The sequence below is a fragment of the Oryctolagus cuniculus genome, chromosome 7 (genome assembly GCF_964237555.1).
Source record: "Oryctolagus cuniculus chromosome 7, mOryCun1.1, whole genome shotgun sequence".
NCBI classification, from domain to species: domain Eukaryota; kingdom Metazoa; phylum Chordata; class Mammalia; order Lagomorpha; family Leporidae; genus Oryctolagus; species Oryctolagus cuniculus.
In genome coordinates this window covers 121825618-121848376 of record NC_091438.1, presented here as the reverse complement: position 1 = coordinate 121848376, position 22759 = coordinate 121825618, and positions in this window count along the sequence as shown.

Sequence of the window (22759 nt, the reverse complement as noted above, 5' to 3'; positions counted from 1 at the left end):
AACTTTGGTAATCATACAATATCCTTTTTATGTAATAATTATTTGCTATTGTAGTCATATGCCATATAATGGTTTTTTGTCAATTACTGAATACATATACAATGGTGGACTCATAAGATTACAATATAACTGAAAAATCCCTATTGTCCAGTGTATTAGTCATTTTGTCTATATAACAAATCCCTGAGAAGAGATATTTATGAGGAAGAAGGTTTATTTCAGCATAGTTTCAGAGGCTCATCATCTAAGGTGAAGAGGTGTGGTGTCTGATGAGGGCAGTAGATGACTGAATACATAAGGAGGAAGAATTGCATGATGAGTCAGAAGCAAATACAGAGGGAGGGAGATGGAGGAGAGAAGGAGGGAGGGTAGGGGAGAAGGGTGAGGAGAGAGAGAGGGGTATCAACTGGACCCCCTCCTCAGGCTTATATAACCAACCATCTTGCAAGAACAACCCTCTGAGGCCATACTCCCAAAGACCTAAACACCATATGCAGGTCAAGTCTCCATCTTCTCCCAGTAGCATCACCCTGAGGCCAAGCCTTTACATGGGGGCCTTTTGGGGACACTGAAACTAAGATACCAACTATAGCCTAGTGTCATCGTAGTCATCCTAACGTTGTAGCTCAATGCATTACTCACATCTTGGTGGTACTGCTATTGTAAACAAACCTACTACACTGTCAATCATGTAAAATATAGCACACACTAGGTGTGTGATAGTCTAAACAATGATTTTTGCATACTGATTAAGTTACCTAATGACACATTTCTCAAAATGTATCCTGTTGTTAATGCACTGCTGTATATATTAAGGATTTTTGCATCTATGTTCATGAGGGATAGTTGTCCTTAGTTTTCTCATTTCTTTTCTAGTTTTAGCATCAGGGGATGCTGGTCTTTCAAAATAAGATATGAAGTGTTCTGTTGTTTTGTTTTCTGAAGGAATTTATATTGGCAATATGTCCTCATTAAATGCTTGATAGAATCCATCAGAGGAGTCATCACTGAGACTAGAATTTTCCTTGTGGACATGTTTTAAATTAAAAATATAATTTCTTTAATAGATATATGGCAATCACATTATATATGTTTTCTTTTCTTTTTTTTTTTCTTTTTTGACAGGCAGAGTGGGCAGTGAGAGAGAGAGAGAGACAGAGAGAAAGGTCTTCCTTTGCCGTCGGTTCACCCTCCAATGGCCACCATGGCCGGCACTCTGCGGCCGGCACACCGCGCTGATCCGATGGCAGGAGTCAGGTACTTATCCTGGTCTCCCATGGGGTGCAGGGCCCAAGCACTTGGGCCATCCTCCACTGCACTCCCAGGCCACAGCAGAAAGCTGGCCTGGAAGAGGGGTAACCAGGACAGAATCCAGCGCCCCGACCGGGACTAGAACCCAGTGTGCCGGCACCGCAAGGCGGAGGATTAGCCTAGTGAGCCACGGCACCGGCCATATATGGTTTCCTAAGTGAACTTCGCGTGTTATTTTCAAGGAATTTTTAAGTTTGATATTTTATATTGTGATGAAGTTTTCATCATATTATGTCCTAATGCTTACAGTATCTCTAATGGTTTCCTTTTTTTTTAATTTTAAGAATCATTTATTTATTTGAAAGTCAGAGTTACACAGAGTGACTAGAGGCAAAGAGAGAGAGAGGTCCTCCTTCCCAATTAGCTGAAATGGACAGAGCTGCGCCAATCTGAAGCCAGGAGCCAGGAGCCTCCTCCGGGTCTCCCATGTGGGTGCAGGGGCCCAAGAACTTGGGCCACCTTCAACTGCTTTCTCAGGCCATAGTAGAGAGCTGGATCAGAAGTGGAGCAGCCGGACTCGAACTGGTGTCCACATGAGATATTGGCGCCTTCAGGCCAGGGCGTTAACCCACTGTGCCACAGCGCCAGCCCCAATGGTTTCCTTTTTTTAGAAAAAGATTTACTTATTTATTTGAAAGGTAGAGATATATAGAGAGAAGGAGACAGAGAGAGACATTCCATCTGCTGGTTCATTCCCCAAAAGACCACAATGACCATAGCTGGGCTAGACTGAAGCCAAGAGCCAGGAGCTTCTTCCAGGCCTCCCATGCGGATGCAGGGGCCCAAGGACTTGGGCCATCTTCCACTGCTTTCCCATGTGCATTAGCAGGGAGCTGGATCAGAAGTGGAGCAGCCAGGACTTGAACCAGTGCCCATATGAGATGCTGGAACTGCTGATGGAGGCCCAACCCTTTACGCCACAGCGTTGGCCCCGATGGTTTTCTCTTAATTCTTAATATTAGTAATTTCTATTTCTCTCTGCTTATGACTAATCAAACTTGCTAGAAGTTTATATATTTGTTTCTTTCAAAGTACTGACCTTTATACTCATTGACCTTTTTTTAAAATTATTTTCTGTTTTCAACTTAACTGATTTTTCGCTTTTATTTTTTCCTTGTGCTTACTTTGGATTACATTTGATTTTTCTCATGGTGCAAACAAATATTATATATTTGAAACTGTTGTTTTCTTTGTTTTCTTTATTTTTTTTTTATTTTTTTATTTTTTGACAGGCAGAGTGGACAGTGAGAGAGAGAGACAGAGAGAAAGGTCTTCCTTTGCCGTTGGTTCACCCTCCAATGGCCGCCGCGGCCGGCGCACCGCGCTGATCCGATGGCAGGAGCCAGGATCCAGGTGCTTTTCCTGGTCTCCCATGGGGTGCAGGGCCCAAGCACTTGGGCCATCCTCCACTGCACTCCCAGGCCACAGCAGAGGGCTGGCCTGGAAGAGGGGCAACCGGGACAGAATCCGGCGCCCCGACCGGGACTAGAACCCGGTGTGCTGGCGCCGCAAGGCGGAGGATTAGCCTAGTGAGCCGCGGCGCCGGCCTGAAACTGTTGTTTTCTGATGGAGGCATTTAATTCTGCAAACGTCCTACCTTAGCTGCACTGTAGAAATTCTAATATGCTGTATTTTTCTCTTATTTTTCTTTCAAAGATTGTTTTAAAATTTTTTTCAGATACAGTAATTCACATACACTATGACTCACAAACTTAAAGTATATAATTCAATAGTTTTTAATATTTCATAGGGTTTTTAAGTCATCTGTCTTAGTCCATTCCTGCTGATAGAACAAACTGTCTTAGACTGAATAATTTATACACAAGAGAAATGCACTGCTCATAGTTGTAGAGGCTAAGCAGTCTAAGATCAAGAGACCAGCAGAGTTAGTGTCTGGTGAGGGCTTGTTTTCTGCTTCAAAGATGGCAACTTCTTGTTCTGTCCTCACATGGTGGAAGGAGTATACACACACACACATGTATCTTGAAATCATACTGAATTTATTTACAAAAATTTATCAATATTTATTTTCTATATTTGCAAAGCAGAGTTACAGAGAGAGAGGGAGAATAGAGATCTTCCATCCAATGTTTCACTCCCCAAATAGCCCCAATGCCCGGGGCTGGGCCTGGGGCTGGGACTGGGACAGGCCAAAGCCAGAAGCCAGGAACTTCCTCCAGGTTTCCCATGTGGGTGCAGGGTCTAAAGGACCTGTGCCATCCTCTGCTGTTTTCTCAGAGCATTAGCAGGGAGCTGGATCAGCAGTGCAGCAGCCAGGATGTGAACCAGCACCCATATGGGATGCCAGCATTGCTGAAGGCGGCTTAACCCAATATGCTGCAGTGCAAGCCCCCAACAATTTATTTAACAGGTTTTTAAAATTTTTTGCAAAGCTGGCATCCTACATGAGCGCCAGTTTGAGTCCTGGCCACTACACTTCTAATCCAGCTTCCTACTAATGCACCTGAGGAAAGCAGCAGAAGATGGCCCAAGTCTTTGCGCCTGGCTCCTTGTTTCAGCCCAACCCAGCCCTGGGTCAGACAGAAGATCTCTGTCTCTTCTCTCTCTGTAACTCTGTCTTTCAAGTCAACCAATCTTAAAGAAATTAAAAATTATCCTTAGGGTTTATACATATATATATTTGTATATTTGTATATGTTTATGTAATCTGCTGAAGAAATTTTACTTTTTTCCCCAATTTGAATTTGGACGCCTTTTATCTTATTGCTTTAGTGATAACTTTCAGTACTATGTGGAATAGAAGTGGCAAGAGTGGGTATCCTTGCCTTATACTGGATGTTAGAATGTAAGTTTTCAGATTTCCCCCAATGACTATCATGTTAATTTTTGGCTTTTCATGTTTATTATGTTAGATGTCTCTTCCAGTTTTATTTTGTTGAGATCTTTAATCATGTTGGGTTGTATTATATTGAGCTAAGTTCCTTCCATATCTCTCTTTTTAAAGATTGATTTATTTATTTGAAAGCCAGAGTTACAGAGAAAGAGGCACGGGGGGTGAGGAGAAGGAGCGGGAGGGAAAGTGGGAGACAGAGAGTCTTCCATCTACTGGTTCACTCCCCACATGGCCAACTGGCCAGTCAAAACCAGGAGCCTGGAATTATACCCTGGTCCCACTCATGGGTGGCAGGGGCCCAAGCACATGGGTCATCTTCGGCTGCCTTCCCAGGCACATTAGGAGGGAGCTGGATGGGAAGTGGAGGAGCTGGAACTTGAATGAGTGCTCATATGGGATGCCGGCATCAAGAGCCACACCTTAACCTGCTGTACCATAATGCTGCCCCTGCTTCTCTCTCTCTCTCTCTTTATATATATATATATATATATATATATACACACACACACACACACACACACACACACTATATATAATATATATATAAAGATTTATTTATTTATTTTGAAAGTCAGGGTGAGAGAGAGTGAGAGTGAGAGTGAGAGAGAGAGAGAGAGAGATCTTTCATCTGCTAGTTCACTCTGCAGATGACCACAACAACTGGGCCTGAGCCAGGCCGAAGCCAGGAACCCGAAACTGCATCCGAGTCTCCCACATGGGTGTGGGGGCCCAAACACTTAGGCCATCTGTTGCTTTTTCCCAGGCCATTAGCAGGGAGCTGGATCAGAAGTGGAGTAGCTGGAACACAAATCACACCTATTTGGGATGCTGGTGTCACAGGCAGTGGCTTTTCCTGCTATACCACAGTGCGCCCCCCCGCCTTCTATTTTTTGACAATTATTATCACTGAAAGATTCGAGGTTTATCAAATGCTTTTTTCAGCATCTTTTGAGATAATCTTGTTGGTTTTTAAATTTCATTGTGCTAATATGTATATTACATTGATTTGTTGAACCATATTTACATCTCAGGAATAAATCTCACTTGGTTATGGTTTGTGATGCTTTTAATGTGCTACTGAATTTAGTTTGTTAGTATTATACTATTTTTGTACTTATGTTCATTACAGATTTTGTTCTTAGTTTTCTTTCCCTGTAGTGTTTGTTTAATTTTGGTATCTATGGCCTCATAGAATGAGTTTGGAAATGCTCTCTCTTTTTGGCTCAGTCTCTGGAAGAATAGTATTAGTTCTACCAATGGTAGGTGGAATTCACCTGGGAAGCTTTCTTTGCTGATTCAATCTCCTCACTTGTCTGTTCAGGCTTTCTATTTCTTCTTGATTCAGTTTTGGAAGGGCTTATTTTTCTAGTAATTTATTTCTTCTAAGCTATCCAGTTTGGTGGTATATAATTATTTGTAATAGTTACTAATGATCCTTTTTTTGTCCTTTGTAATATCTCGTTTTCTTCCTGATTTTGAATCTTCCTCCTCTGTTCTTAATCTAATTAAGTGCTTGTTGATTTTATATTTTTAAAAAACTGAAGGGAAGTGGCCAGTGCTGTGGTGTAGTAGGTTAAGCCACGCCTTCAGTGCCTGCATTCCATATGGGCACCAGTTCGATTCTCAGCTGCTCCAGTTCCGATCCAACTTCCTGTTAGTGTGCCTGAAAAAGCAGCAAAAGTTGGCCCAAGTACTTGGAAACCTTCCACCCATGTGAGAGACCAGGAGGAAGCTCCTGACTTTCGGCCTGGCCCAGCTCTGGCTGTTGTGACCATCTGGGGACTGAATCAGCAGATGGAAGATCTCTCTGTTAACTCTGTCTCTCAAATAAAATAATATTTAAAAAACTGATAGGGAGTAAATACACTTTTTTCTCAACCCTTATAAGTTCATAATTGGGACAATTTCTGTATCAATAGACTAAAAAGAGAAACACAAACCAGTTTACTAATGTGTGTAATACATACCATATGAGAAAAATCTCAGAAAAAATTGACTCAAGGCAGTGTCTGAGGAGTCTGGCTTTCATAATATAGCTGTCTAAAAAAATAAACCAAACCAGCAAGTTTCAGACAAGTGACAAGACAAGGAAAGCAATTCCGGGCTTCCAGCACCAGCGAACTGCGGCAGGAGAAATATATGGAAATACAGTAATGGAGTAAAATTTACTCATAGCTACCTTTGTTGCCCCTGAGCTGACACAGGGTTGTCCCTAGTAAAGGAGAATTTACGTCCTGCGCTTAAAAGGGGAAAGAGCAGAAGACAGACCAGATCTTTTGTCTTTGTAAATTTCTGTCCTCCTTCCGGGGTGGGGAAACTTTTCTTGCCAAGAGCCATTGGGGTATTTATAACATCATTCACAGGTCATACAAAATTATCAGCTTAAAAATTAGACTGATACAGATTTATTGGATTTTGAATCCTCCCTGCAGTTGCCTTGGCAAGACCAGATCAAATGATTTTGTTGAAAGGTCTCTCTCTCCTTTTCAAATAAAGAAAGAATATATCAAGTACTCTGAATACTCACTTTCAGCCTATGTGTGCCCTTAAATCTAAAGTCAGTTTCTTGTAGACAATATATAACAGAATCTTGTTTCTTTTTTAGTCATTCAGCTGCTCTATCCTTCTTGATGAGTTTAATTTGTTTATATTTAAAGTAGTTATTGAGAGATGAGGTATTACTATTGTCATTCTGTTGTTTTGTCTCTTTTGTGGTTGTTCCTCTTTTTTAATTAATTAATTTATTTTTTTGACAGGCAGAGTGGACAGTGAGGGAGACAGAAAGAAAGGTCTTCCTTTTCCGTTGGTTCACCCCACAATGGCCCCTGTGGCCGGGTGCAGGGCCCAAGGACTTGGCCCATCCTCCACCACACTTCCGGGCCACAACAGAGACTGGCCTGGAAGAGGGGCAACTGGGACAGAATCCGGCGCCCCAACCGGGACTAGAACCCAGTGTCCCGGCACCACAGGCGTAGGATTAGCCTATTGAGCCGCGGCGCCATCCCAGTTGTTCCTCTCTTGATGTATATCTTTTTGTTTCTCTGGTATTTATTTACTTTGATTCTTTCCTCCTTATGTTTTGTGTATTTATTATGCGCTTTTTCTTTGTGGTTAGCTTGAGGTTTGACAAAAACACTAAAAAATGTATTTATTTACTTATTTATTTATTTAGTTTAGAGAGACAAGACACACAGAGAGAATGAGTTTCCAATTGCTTGTTCATTCCCACAAGAGCCCACAAGATTCTTGCTAGTGCTGGCTAAATCTGAAGCTGGGGGATGGGAACTCAATTTGGGCCTCCTGCCAGGGTGGCAAACACTTGAACTATCATCACCTGTTGCCTCCCAGGATGGGTATTAGCAGGAAGCTGGAGAGAAGCCAAGACTTGAACCCAGGCACTCTGATCCGGGATGCAGGCATCTTGACTGTTTTGCAAACTGCTATGCCAAATGTCTTCCCCTGAAAAAACTGTCTTGTTTTAGTAATTTGTTTTAAAATGAAAACAACTTTAATCACTTAGGAAAAGCTAAGACTTTAACTCCCTAGTCCAACACTCTGTGTTCTTGTAGTCAGAATTGAATTCCTTTTTTATATTGTCCATCATCTGACCAGTTTTTACCTTTTTTCTATTAAAAAGGGTTAAAATAATTTAGGCACTGCCATTACAGTTGTACTTGTGTATATATTTAAGTGCCAGTTCTGTGTTGGTGTCTAGCACTCCATGAAAGGCCTGGGTATTTCCTCTTTTCCAGTGCACTCTGTTGGAAATGGGCAAGGTTCCCTTTGAGGAAGGCTTGCAGAAGAATTTATGCAATGCATTTGTGGGAATAGTATAGGGGCTTTCAAGGGGAGCCAGCCCTTCCTACTAGTCAAAAGTAGCCCTTCCTACTACTACTCTGGGGCTGTGAATTAATTTTGGCCTGGATAGTGGAGGAGCAACTAGATTCTCAACGTTGGCAAATTCAGCCTTCTTGCTATCATATCTAAAGATTTTTCTCTATTAAATAGACCAAGTAATACTTCAGCAGAATATTTATTTACTTTATTCCTAGAGATATTACCAATAAGCCACTGCCAAGAATTCCTGTTGGCCCATTTTCTCATTACTTGTATGTACCTGCTTCCCTTATAATAAATGTGCCCACTTTGTATTTAGCAGTCAACTACTGTCTCGTAACTTTTGCTGCTTTGGGGTCCCAATATCCTCCATTAAAATCCAGGAGACCATATTAATGGCCGTATCCTTCATGATCACACACAGCCCACAAACAACAGCAACCACAGATTTTCCAAGGACGCATGCTGCTCAGAAATTTGCTTTCTAGACTGTAGAGAAAAGACATTCATGGGAAAGTGACACGTGCTGTTGGTTACTACATGCTGCTGGCTGCTACATAAAGCAGGTGTGGTATATGACAGAATCCTAATGAGAAAAGCATACTGGTTCTTTCCTTAGTATCCTTCCAGCACCTTATCATGAGAAAGATTAACACTGCATCAGCAAGTAAAAAGCAAATGCTTACAGATTCCAATTCCATTTTATAGATTAGGCAATGAAAGTATGTCTGGAGCTGAGAGGTAATGACAATATCTCTCAACAAATTACTTATTAATCATAAAGGTAGGAAATCTGATGTCTTGCTCAAATTACCAAAGTTAATATCACCAACAATAGAACAAATCAGTACCATGTGTTACATAATAGAATGCAATTTTTCAAAATCAAGAATCCACTTTTTTGATATCTCTGCCAAAAATGCATTACTTGACTCTAATCATCAGGATACATCAGAAAAATCCAAATTGATGGGCAGTATACAACATATCTATCCTGCAATTTCTTAAAATAGTTGAGGTTTTGAAATTTAAGAAAGACTAAAGGACTCTGAACCTGGAAGAGACTTAAAGAAATATGACTATATTAAATCTTTTTCCTATAAAATATATTATTGGGATAGTGAACCTTGAGTGATTTTTTAAAAAGTTTTATCTTATTTATTTGAAGACAGACTTACAGAGAGAGAGAGAGGTATTCCATCCTCTGGTTCACTCCCCAGATGGCTGCAAACGGCCAAAGCTGTGCCGATCTGAAACCAGGTGCCAGGAGCCTCCTCCGGGTTCCCACACAGGCACAGGGGCCCAAGGACTTGGGCCATCTTCTACTGCTTTCCCAGGCCATAGCAGAGAGCTGGATCAGAAGAGGAGCAGCCGGGACTAGAACCGGTGCCCACATGGGATGTCAGCACTGCAGGCCAGGGTATTAACCCGCTATACCACAGCACTAGCCCCTGGGGTGATATTTTTGGGAGATCTTTATACTGTTGTAACTTTTCTGTAAGTTTATTATTGTTATAGTTAATTATTCCAAAACGAGTAAATAAAATAAATAGGATTGTCCTATCTCACATACCTACACGTCTCACAGAAGCAAATGCAAATTCCTAAGAATGTCTTCAAAGAATTCCTACAGGAGTATGCATTTGGTTTAGGGGTTAAGACACTATTTGGTGTCTGAGTTCAAGTCTTGGCTCCACTCTGAGATCCAACTTCCTAAGACATCCCCTGGGAGCAGCAGGTGATAGCTCAAATAGCTGGGTTGCTGCCACCAGTATGGGAGGCCTAGATTGAGTTTTCAGCTCCTATTTTTGGTCTGGGCCAGCCAAAGCCACTGTAAGCATTTGAGTAGTAAACCAGAGAATGGTATATCTCTGTCTATCCATCTGTCTTTTTGTCTCTCTTTCAAATAAAATAATTAATTAGCTATAAATAAACAAAAGAATTTCTACAGATTAATTTCCAAAAAATATAAACACATTAAAAACAAAACTATTAGGCAGGTACTTGGTATAGTGGTTAAGCTATTGGTTGGAATGCCCACATGCCATATCAGAGTGCCTGGGTTTAAGTGTTAGTTCTGTTCCTGATTCTACCTTCCTGCTAGCGTGTACCCTGGGAGTCAGCAGGTGATGCTTGATTGCTTGGGTTTATGTTACCACATATAAGACCTGGATTGAGTTCCTGGTTCCAGGTTTTGACCTGGCTTGGTCCAAGTTGCTGCCAGTGTTTGGGGAACAAATCAGTAGATAGAACCTTTCTTTGTCTGTCTCTGTTTTTCTGCCCTTAAAATAGCATTTTTTTAATTGCAAAAACTCAAGAAACAAAATATCATAAGTCAGAGCCAACAGTAAAAACAGGTAACAGAATTAGATCCAGAGAGACTTCAGAATCATTACAGACATGATATAAAATGTTCAGCTTCCTGCTATCGTGCCTGGAAAGGTAACAGATAATGGCCCAAGTTCTTGGGCCTCTATCACTCAAGTGGGAGACCTAAATGGAGTTTCTGGCTCCTAGTTTCAGCCTGGCCAAGTCCAAGGCTTGGCTGTCATGGCCATTAGGAGTGTGAACGAGCAGATGGAACATATTACACTATAGAGTATTGGTTGTTGGCCCTATCACATGGCTGGCTGGCACTTGTGACTTACTGCTGCTACCCACTCAGCATTACCAGAATATATCACACCACATATTTCTAGCCCAGAAATATCAAAATTAAAAACTCGAAGTGTGGTTTCTACCAAATGGGTATCACTTTTGAACAATTGTAAAGAAGAAAATTCATTAAGTTCAAACTTCATAAAGCAGGAATCATCTAAATAGATTTTTATTTAGTCTCCTTTATCTTATATATTACTTCTGTATTTCTTCTATATTTATAATCCTAGTTCTAATAGACACAGGAGATAGTAATAATCAGAGATTTTAAAATTTGTCTGTTAGTAATTGATGGATCACATAGATTTTTCAAAAGCAATATACAATATTTGAATATAATTAATCTTGATTAAATGGAAATATTAATCATTGCATTTTAAAATTTGTATTTATTTTCTTATAGTTCTTTTTAAATCTATTTTTAAGGAACATAAATTTCATAAGTCCTATTTTAGGAATATAGTTATTTTTCACACCATATCCACCCTCCCACCCACACTCCAACCTCTCCTCCTCTTCCCTCTCCCCTTTCCAGTCCCATTCTCCATTAAGATTCATTTTCAATTAACTTTGCATACAGAAGACCAACCCTCTAATAACTAAAGATTTCAACTATTTGCACACACGTGCACACACACACAAAAACTGTTTGAGAACTAGTTTTAAAGTTAACTCTCAAAACTCACTGAGGACAGAGGATCTGCATGGGAAGTTAGTGCACAGTGACTCTTGTTGTTAATTTAACAATTAACACTCTTGTATGATGCAAGTGACCACCCAAGGCTCTTGACATGAGCTGCCTAATCTATGCAAGCCTTTTGAGTCCACAAATTCCATCAGTATTTAGACAAGGCCATAAGCAAAGTGGAAGTTCTCTCCTCCCTTTAGAGGAAAGTACATCCTTCTTTAATAGCCGTTTCTTTCTGCTGGGGTCTCACTCACAGAGATCCTTCACGTAGAACATTTTTTGCAACAGTGTCTTGGCTTCCCATGCGTGGAATGCTCTCACTGGTATTTTAGCCAGACCAGGAAAACTTAAGGGCTGATTCTGAGGTCAGAGTGTTACTTAAAGCAAATGTCATTCTATGAGTCTGTTGTGTGGACTGCTTCCCATTTTGGAACATTCTCTCCTTTTTAATCCTATTTATTATTATTACCAAACATTTGACCCCATTTATGTGATCACTTAATCCTATCAATATTTTCACTTTAAACTAAATATGATCGCTTTAACACTTAAGATGGCATTTTTGCCACCCAGGTTAATCAGATTTGGGGTCCCATGATAAGTTTGTAAACTGTACCCATAGAATTATACAGTTTTACAGTTACAAACTTCCTCCTCCCTGCAAATGACTGGATTTCATTTTTTTTTTATTTTTTTGACAGGCAGAGTTAGTGAGAGAGAGACAGAGAGAAAGGTCTTCCTTCCATTGGTTCATCCCCCAATGGCCGCTACAGCTGCCGCACTGTGCTGATCCAAAGCCAGGAGCCAAGCACCTTTCCTGGTCTCCCACATGCGTGCAGGTGCCCAAACACTTGGGCCATCCTCCACTGCTCCCCCATCCCCGGGCCACAGCAGAGAGCTGGACTGGAAGAGGAGCAACTGGGACTAGAACCTGGCGTCCATATGGGATGCCGGTGCTACAGGCGGAGGATTAACCAAGTGAGCCACAGCACCAGCCCCTGGATTTCATTTTATTTTTTTTACTGCTATGTAGTATTCTATAGTGTACATATCCTATAATTTCTTTATCCATTCTTCAGTTGAGTGGCATTTAGGTTGATTCCTGTGTTAGCTATTTTGAATTGAGCTGCAAAAAACATGGGGGTGCAGGTAATTCTTTTATTTACTGATTTCATTTCCCTTGGGGCAATGCCCAGGAGTGGGATGGCTGGGTCATACAGTAGTTCTATATACAGGTTTTTGAGGTATCTCCAAGCTGTCTTCAAGTGGCTTTACCAGTTCACATTCCCACCAACAGTGGATTAGGGTATCTTTTCCCCCACATTCTCTCCAGTATTTGTTGCTTGTTGAATTCTGTAGGAAAGCCATTCTAACTGGGGTGAGGTGAAACCTCAGTGTGGTTTTGACTTGCATTTCCCTGATGGCTAGTGATCCTGAGCTTTTTTCATGTGTATGTTGGCCAATTTGATTTCCTCTTTTGAAAATGTCTGTTTAAGTGCTTTGCCCATCTTTTAACTGGGGTGTTTGTTTTGTTGTTGTGGAGTTTCTTTTTTTCTTAACTTTTATTTAGTAAATATAAATTTTCAAAGTACAGTTAATGGATTACAATGGCTTCCCCCCCCATAATTTCCCTCCCACTCACACCCCTCCCATCTTCCGCTCCCCCTCCCCTTCCATTCACATCAAGATTCATTTTCAATTCTCTTTATATACAGAAAATCGATTTAGTGTATATTAAGTAAAGATTTCATCAGTTTGCACCCACACAGAAACACAGAGTGTAAAATACTGTTTCAGTACTAGTTATAGTATTACTTCACATTGGACAACACATTAAGGACAGATCCCACATGAGGAGTAAGTACACAGTGACTCCTGTTGTTGACTTAACAATTTGACACTCTTGTTTATGGCGTCAGTAATCTCCCTAGGCTCTAGTCATGAGTTGCCAAGGCTATGGAAGCCTTTTGAGTTTGCTGACTTCGATCTTATTCCGACAGGGTCTTAGTCAAAGTGGAAGTTCCCTCCTCCCTTCAGAGAAAGGTACCTCCTTCTTTGATGGCCCCGTTCTTTCCACTGGGATCTCACTTGCAGAGATCTTTCATTTAGGTCTTCTTTTTTTTCCCAGAGTGGCTTGGCTTTCCATGCCTTAAATACACTCATGGGCTCTTCAGCCAGATCCGAATGCCTTAAGGGCTGATTCTGAGGCCAGAGTGCTATTTAGGACATCTGCCATTCTATGAGTCTGCTGTGTATCCCGCTTCCCATGTTGGGTCATTCTCTCCCTTTTTGATTCTATCAGTTAGTATTAGCAGACACTAGTCTTGTTTGTGTGATCCCTTTGACTCTTATACCTATCAGTGTGATCAATTGTGAACTGAAATTGATCACTTGGACTAGTAAGATGGCATTGGTACATACCACCTTGATTCAATTGTATTAGAATCCCCTGGCACGTTTCTAACTCCACCATTTGGAGCAAGTCCGATTGAGCATGTCCCAAATTGTACATCTGTTGTGGAGTTTCTTAATCTCTTTGTATACTCTGGTTATTAATCCTGTATCAGTTGCATACTTTCCAAATAATTTCTCCCATTCTACCAGTTGCCTCTTCACCTTCATGAGTGTTTCTTTTGCAGTACAAAAACTTCTCAATTTGACGTAATTCCATTTGTTAATTTGGACTTTGACTGCCTACCTATGCCTTTGGAGTATGTTCCAAGAACTCTGCCTGTGCCAATGTCTTGCAGCGTTTTCCCAATGTTCTTCTAATAATTTGAGGTGTCAGGACACAGATTTAGATCTTTAATCCATTTGAGTGGATTTTTGTGTAAGGTGTAAGGTAGGGGTCTTGCATCATCTGCACGTGGAAATCCAGTTTTCAAAGCACCATTTATTGAAGAGACTGTCCTTGTTCCTGGGATTGTTTTTAGTTCCTTGGTCAAATATATTTCTTTCTTTAATGTTTTGTAATTCTCATCGTGGAGATCTTTGACAATTTTGGTTCAATGGGTTCCAAGGTATTTGAGGGTTTTTTTTTTTTTTTAGCTATTGTAAATGAAATTGATCATAGAAGCCCAATCTCAGCCTTGATGTTGTCTGTGTATACAAAGGCTGTTGATTTTTGTGTATTGGTTTTATATCCTGCTACTTTACCAAACTCTTCTGAGGTCCAAAAGTCTCCTGGTGGAGTAATTTGGGTCCCCTATATATAGAATCATGTCATCTGCAAATAAGCATAGTTTGACTTCCTCCTTCCCAATTCGTATCCCTTTGATTTCTTTTTCTTGCCTAATGGCTCTGGCTAAAACTTCCAGCATTGTATTGAATAGCAATGGTGAGAGTGGGCATGCTTGTTTGGTTCCAGATCTCAGTGGAAATGGTTCCAACTTTTCCCCATTCAATAGGATGCTGGCCATGTGTTTGTCATAAATTGCCTTGATTATGTTGAGGAATATTCCTTCTATACCCAATTTGCTTAGAGTTTTCATCATGAAAGGATACTGTTTTTTATCAAATGCTTTCTCTGCATCTATTGAGATGATATATGGTATTTTTCTTCACTTTGTTAATGTGATGTATCACATTGATTTATTTGTGAATGTTGAACCATCCTGCATACCAGGGATAAATCTCACTTGGTCCAGATGAATGATCTTTCTGATATGCTGTTGGATTCAATTGGTTAGAATTTTGTTGAGGATTTTTGCATCTATGTTCATCAGTGAAGATGGTCTGTAATTTTCATTCTCTGTTATATCTTTTTCAGGTTTAGGAATTAAGGTGATGCTGGCTTCATAGAAAATTTGGGATGATTCCCTTCCTTTCAATTGTTTTTGAATAACTTTAGTAGAATAAAAATTAGTTCTTCTTTAAATGTCTAGTAGAATTCAGCAGTGAAGCCATTTAGTTTTGGGCTTTTCTTTGTTGGGAGGGTCTTTATTGCTGATTTAATTTCCTTCTTAGTTATGGGTCTGTTTAGGTTTTCTATATCTTCATGGTTTAATTTAGGTAGGTTGTATGTGTCCAGGAATCTATCCATTTCTTCTAGGTTTTCCAGTTTGTTGGCATACAGCTCTTTGTAGCGATTTCTGATGCTTCTTTTTATTCCTGTGGTGTCTGTTGTTACTTTTTCATCCCTAATTTTATTGATTTGGGTCTTATCTCTACTTTTTTTGGTTAGTTGGACAATGGTGTGTCAGTATTGCTTATTTTTTCAGAAAACCAGCTCTTGTTTTGCTTATCCTTTGTGTTGTTTTTTTGGTTTCAATTTTGTTGATTTCTTCTTTGATTTTAATTATTTATTTTCTCCTACTATTTGGGTTTGGTTTGCTTTTGTTTTTCTAGATCCTTGAGATGCATTGATAGCTCATTTATTTGGTGCCTTTCCAATTTCTTGGTTTAGGCATCAATTGCTATAAACTTTCCTCTCAACACTACTGTTGCTGTATCCATAAGTTTTCATAGTTGTATCATCATCTTCATTTGTTTCCAGAAATTTTTTGATTTGTCTTTTAATTTCTTATATAACCCACTGTTCATTCAGAAGCATGTTGTTCAGCCTCCTTGTGTTTGCATATGCTCTAGAGATTCCTGAGTTGCTGATTTCCCACTTCACAGCATTGTGGTCCAAGATGATACATGGTATGATTTTTTTTTTAATTTGCTGAGACTCCCTCTATGGCCTACTATGTGGTCAATCCTAGAGAAAGTTCCATGCACTGGTAAGGAGAATGTGTATTCTGCAACTGTAGGATGAAAACTTCTGTAGATATCTGTTAGGTCCATTTGGTCTATAGTATCAATCTGCTGTTTCCTTGCTTGTTTTCTGTCTAGTTGATCTGCCCATTGCTGCAAGTGAGTATTGAAGTCCTCCATTAATATTGTATTGGAATCTGTCTCCCTTTAGATCCATTAACATTTCTTTTCTTTATTTATTATTTATTTTGACAGGCAGAATTAGACAGAGAGAGAGAGACAGAGAGAAAGGTCTTCCTTCCATTGGTTCATCCCGAAATGGCCACCATGGCTGGCGCACTGCGCCAATCTGAAGCCAGGAGCCAGGTGCTTCCTCCTGGTCTCCTGTGGGGAGCAATCCGGACTAGACTGTTACTCGAATTAAGACTTATTCTATGCATCTGCTCTCCCACAATATGGCGCTGGGAGAGAAGTAAACAGCTTCCGCACAGCTGCCTCGAGTTCAACTAATAAACTGTAGGACTTGCTCCTGATTGGAGAGCAGCGTACTCGGCGTGTGGGCAGCCGAGTTGGGATTGGCGGAGGAGGACTATAAAGGAGGAGAGAGACGGCATGCACCAGGAACATCTATGGGGAACATCTAGCTGAAGGAACACCTGTGCAGCCCCCGAGAAAAGCCGGCCGGCGGTGTACCGCTCCCCTGCGGAAGTGGGGAATGCGGCCAGGGGGAACTGCCCTTCCACGGAGGTGGAAGGGATAGTAGCCAACCCGGGAAGAACCAGCAGCAAACCCGGGGAGGGCCGAGCAGACGAAAGAACAGCGCAGGGTCTTGTGTTGCTCCTCCACGAAGAGGGGGAGCGACAGTCTCCCATGCAGGTGCAGGGCCCAAGCACCTGGGCCATCCTCCACTGTCTTCCCAGGCCACAGCAGAGAGCTGGACTGGAAGAGAAGCAACTGGGACAGAATTGGCACCCCAACTGGGACTACAACCTGGGGTGCCATCGCTGCAGGCAGAGGATTAGCCTAGTGAGCTGCGGCGCTGGAAATATTTTTTTTTAAATAGCCAGGTGCCCTGTAATTAGGTGCATATATGTTTATAATAGTTACATCTTCCTGTTGAATCAATCCCTAATCATTACATGTGCCCTTCTTTGTCTATTTTAACAGTTTTTGTGTTAAAATCTATTTTGTATATCATTAGGATGGCTACACTAGCTCTTTTTTGGTTTCTGTTGGCATAGACTATCTTTTTCCATCCTTCCCCTTTCAGTCTGCATGCATCTTTCTTGGTGAAATGTGTTTCTTATAAGCAGCAAATAGAAGTGTTTTGTTTTTTAACCCATTCAGCCAGTCTGTGTCTTTTAACTGGAGAGTTGAGGCCATTTATTCAAGGTGACTTGATAAGAAACAACTTTTTCCTGCCATTTTTCCAAAAATATTCCTGTTTTTTACTTTGAATTTCCTTTGAACTTTTACTGGGAGGTTTTCTTCCTTTACCTTCTTCTGTAGTGTCGACCATGTTTCTGTGTTTCTGTGTGTAGCACATTGTTAAGCATTTATTGCAAGGCTGGATCAGTGGTGACATATTCTTTCAATTTTGATTGTTATAGAAGGTCTTTATTTCACCTTCATTCATAAATGACAGCTTTGCAGGGTATAATATTCTAGGTTAACAGTTTTTTTCTCTGAAGACTTGGAAAATATCTCACTATTGTCTCTTAGCCTACAGGTTTTCTGATGAGAATTTTGGTGTGAACCTAACTGGAGATCCTCTGAAAGTAATCTGTCATTTCTCTTGTGCACATTTTAGAATCTTTTATGTTTTACTGTGTGAGTTTGATTACAATGTGTTGTGGTGAAGATCTTTTCTTGTCATGGCTATTAGGAGTTTGGTGTGCTTCCTGTACTTGGATTTACTTTCTCCAAATTAGGAAAGTTTTCTGTTATTATTTCACTAAAAAACCTTCTAATCCTTTCTCTCTTTCCACACCTTCAGTAATTCCTAGAACCTGAATGTTGGGTCTTTTGATAGTACCCTGTAGATTCCCAACAGTGTTTTTTACCTTTCTAATTTCCTCTTTCTTATTTTTGATTTGAATGAGATTTCCTGAGATTTGTCTTCTTAATCTGATATTCTTTTTTCTGCTTCATGGATTCTGTTAAGACTTTCCACTGCAATTTTTAATTTGTTCTATTGAATTCTTCATTTCATTTTGCTTTCTCTTTAAGATCTCATTTTCATGGGAGAAATTTTCTTTCATGTCATGTGCAGATTTCACTAGTTCATGCATTTGCTTCTGATTACTTCTATGTAACCTTATGATCAATTTTTTGAATTCCATTGCTGGCATTTCTTCAGTCTCATCATCTGCAGAGTCTAGTATTGAAGTGTTGTGTTCTTTTGGGAGCATCATCTTGTCTTCCTTATTCTTTTTTTTTTAAGATTTTATTTATTTGGGAGGTAGAGTAAGAGTTACAGACCATGAGAGGAAGAGCCAGAGAGAAAAGTCTTCCATCTGGTGGTTCACTCCCCTATGGCTGCAATGGCCAGAACTGGGTCGATCCAAACCCAGGAGCCAGGAGCTTCTTCTGGATCTCCCCTGTGGGTACATGGGCCCAAGGACTTAGGCATCTTCTACTGCTTTTCCAGGCCAAAGCAGAGAGCTGGATCAGAAGAGGAGCAGCTGAGACTTGAACTGGCACCCATATGGGATACCAGCACCACAGGCCGAGATTTAACCCAGTCTAGCCCCATGTCTTCCTTATTCTTGTTTCTTGATTTGGTACATTTGTTATTCAGCATTTGTGGAGATACTTGTTGGTTTCTTCTTTTTTTTTTATCTCTGTGAAGGCTTTTATCTTTGTAATATTCCTCTGTAGATTAGTGGAGTGTCTGCTTTCAGTGAATATCTGGAGGCGTGTGGTGGTTGTGGCCACGGAGCTCTGTTCAGTTCTCCAGGGTGAAGGGCATGTCTAAGGTAATAGACCAGGTTTGGCATGGTAAACCTCCTTTTTTTATCAGAAGGAGGTTTATTATGCTCAGCTGAGTTCTTCTCCTCAAAGGAGATCAGTGCCTGAGCGTTAGCCCCAGTGGGTATAATATGCATCCATTCAGCCCCAAGGACCACACAAAGGATCTGTGCAGTTCTCAGTATAAGCTCAGTTTCCCCAGCAATATCCCTCATCAGGTAACCATGAAGCCCTGAAGCGTGTAGAGTCTCTCACAGTGACTGCCCAAAGTCCCAGCCATACAGAGAGTCCTCCCACAGAACCTCAATTTTTTTTTCACAGTCCTGGCACACAAGCCTCCCACAGCCATGAGCACCCAGCCCACATTAGTTCTCATCAGAGTCAGGAGTCTCCACTCGGCTGGTTGCTGGGTGGTATGCGAGCTACTGTAGCTGTTACCTATGTCCAAAATGGTGCCTTTTCTATTGGCTTGTTACAGCATGCTGTTGTAAGGTGATCAGAGAGAGAGAAATGTGTCACTCCTTTTTTTTTTTTCCTTCTCTCTAGTTTGTAAGGCATACTATCCTTCATGGGGCTCCAAGCTGGTTCCCTCTAGGTCTTCCTGAAGCTTTATTGCCAGTGGCTTGGGCTACTGCAGTCTGGTCTCACATCACTCCAATGCTGGTATGTAGGCTCTCAGCTCCTGGAGTCCTCAGTTGTGGGAGTCCATGCCCTCCACGTAGCTCCACTGTGTCCCTCTAATTTGCATAGAGTTTCCTCTGCCATTTTCTCCCTAATTCTCTCCTGAGACTGCACTCTCTCCACTTTTTTTTTTTTAAACAATCTTCTCCTAGACTAGAGCAGTAAGCTCCCTCCCCGCTCTGCCATTTTGGAAGCTCTTACTAAACTGCATTTTTTTTTTTTAAAGAGAGAGGGGGAGAGAGAGAGAGAGACAGGTTTTACTCCCATCTGATGGCTCATTTCCCAAATGCCTACAATCGCTGGAGCTGGGCCAGGCTAAAGCTGAAAGCCAGAAACTCAATCCAGATCTCCCATATGGGTGGCAGGAACCCAATTACTTGAGCAAGTACTGATGCATCTGTGAATCTGCATTATCAGGAAATTGGGATCAGGAGCCAGAGCTGGGTATTGAACTCAGGTACTAGGATATGGGACCTGGGCATCTTAACTGCTGGCTAAACACCTGCATTGTTTCTCAAACTGAAGAATTACATATTAATCGGGTCTCAACAGGAAACATGGCATAGTTGAAAAATATAATTCAATGAAGTTTTTTTTAATAAAAGGATATTTATAAGATGTAGGTATAGGGAAACCACAGAGGTATTTCATTATCCCTGCACTTAATAGTAGCCCAGTATTACCACTCCTAGATCTAAAGACAGAAGGGGAGAGAAGTTTTCATAAGTTGAAAATAAAGAATTGTGTAGAATTAGCTATCTTGAGAAGAACAGTGGCCTTTAGTCAAGAGATACAGCAACGTGACCTTGCAGGGAAAAATCCAGAGGGATAATTACCCTGACTTCAGTCTTATCCCTCCCCCCAATCGCCTGATGGAGATCTTTTTCCTGGATTACTTACTGTAATAACTTCCTGATTATTGTTTATACTTCTTTCCTTGTTCTCCTTCAGTATTATCAACACAGTAGCCAAAGCCATCCTGTTAAAACACACAGCAGATCCAATCACTCATCAGTTCAATGTACTTCAACAGATTCCATCTCAGAACAAAATCAAATAAGTAAGTCACTGTGACCCATATGGCCCTTCATGAACTGACTCCCCTTTCATTAGCACTCCAATCTTATCTTACTATCTATACTTTCCATATTTGGTTCCTGCCACACTGACCTGAAGGCTTCTGCACTTGACCTTGCTTCCATTGGAATGCCCTTCCCATATATCTCTTTGGCTCTCTCCCCTGCCTTCCTTAAAGAATGGCCCTCTGTGGCCACACAACTTAAAATTGCAACAATTTTCACCACACACTTCCTACCCCCATTCCCCATTTGACTTTTCTATTCAACTCTTACCAACTAATGGGCAACATATTTTGCTGATTTATATTTATCGTATTGCCTGCATCTCCAACCAGGATGTGAACTACATGAAGACAAGATTTCTTATCTAATTGATCCCATGCCACACACAAAGTAAGAAATCAACAAATACTTGTTGGATTAGTGAATGAAAGAATATGGTTTAAGAAGTAATAAAGTTAATCTACATTTTAAATCCATTCAGAAATGCCTCATTATTTTCACCAATTTGCATAAGGGTTTTCTGAACTGCATGTGGTTATTAATGCTAGCCTGGCTTGCTAATTTAGAATTCTATTCCACTAGATGGTATCTACTTTTATTTTGTGACAAAAATGGAGCTAAATTAACTTCAAAGCAATGGCTAAAAATACATAGAAGGACATGGCAGGGACTTTGGAATCAGACTTAGATTTATATTCTGGATACTACTGATATCGTAGGTTATTTAACCACTGCATGCCTCCATTATTGTAAAGAAAATGTGAAATAATGTAAAGAAAACATTGGCTTAGGAATCTGAGTCTTGAATCTCAATCTAGCTATGAAACTGGACAATTTATTTATCATAAGTTTCACCTATAAAATAAGCATATCTCCTTTATAGGATTCTTTTTAAATGTGCAATTAAGCACCTGAGGCAGAAGATAAGCAATAAACTTTCATTTTTATCACTAATATAGGATAGTCAGTAATTCTCTGCCCAATATATTTTTGTTCATTGGTTAGAAGGCACTCATCCTAGCACCCTAGAGGTATTTTTTTCATGACTGCTACTCTAAGGAGTCTAGGGTGATTGCTCTAGACACTAAAACCAGAAGCATATTGCTATTAGCAAAGTTTCATCCACAAACACACATTCCTAAGAGAATGGAAAGCAATAGCAAAGACTACAACCTTACAACATTCCTTTTGCATACACTTTCTGCTTTCTATTACAGGTGGAATCTCATTTTAATGAATACCATTTTACACATCTGTTTCTACATAGTGAGGCTATTTTTGTGTTCTAACAGATGGGCCATGGGAACTGTGCTCTGCTGACTTGGCTACAGCATATTACATAAAACAAAAAGTATTTCTTCCCAAAGTACTACCCCTGCAGAGATAAGATTTTTAATTAAAGGTAATTATCATTTTTAATGTAATATACTTTGGCCTAGGCTGTTACCACAAAAGTGGACCAAGGGTTAAATGGGAGGATGGCAAAGTAGACTGGAAAGCAAGAGAAAAAAAAAGGAAAATGGAGCAAAGCCCTCAAATGAGGTTAGAAAGTACAAACCTTAAGCCAGAACTCCACTTGTAAACATAACTCCTCCTCCCAAGGACTACCTCCCAAGTTACATCCTCTACAAAGCCTTTCCAATTCCCTCTAAACATACATGTTTAATATATATGTAGAACTCAGCTGTCTCTTGTACTCCCACCTGTTCTGAATCTGGGTAATTGAATTTATCAGCATTCATCATGTACCTTGAAAAGTAACTGTTTTCTGCTCTGTTGCTTTCCCCCACCAAAACTGTGAGCTCAAAGAACTAAAAGACTGACGGAACTTCCTGTGTCCAATACCTAGCCCAGACTTAATATGCAATAAATGCTCCTTGAATTGACTATATATGGAGAAGCACTAAAATGCTTGAACTGAGTATTTTTTCCTAACGGGTGCTTCCTGAGAGCAAAAAATATGTTTCATTTCCTCAGGAT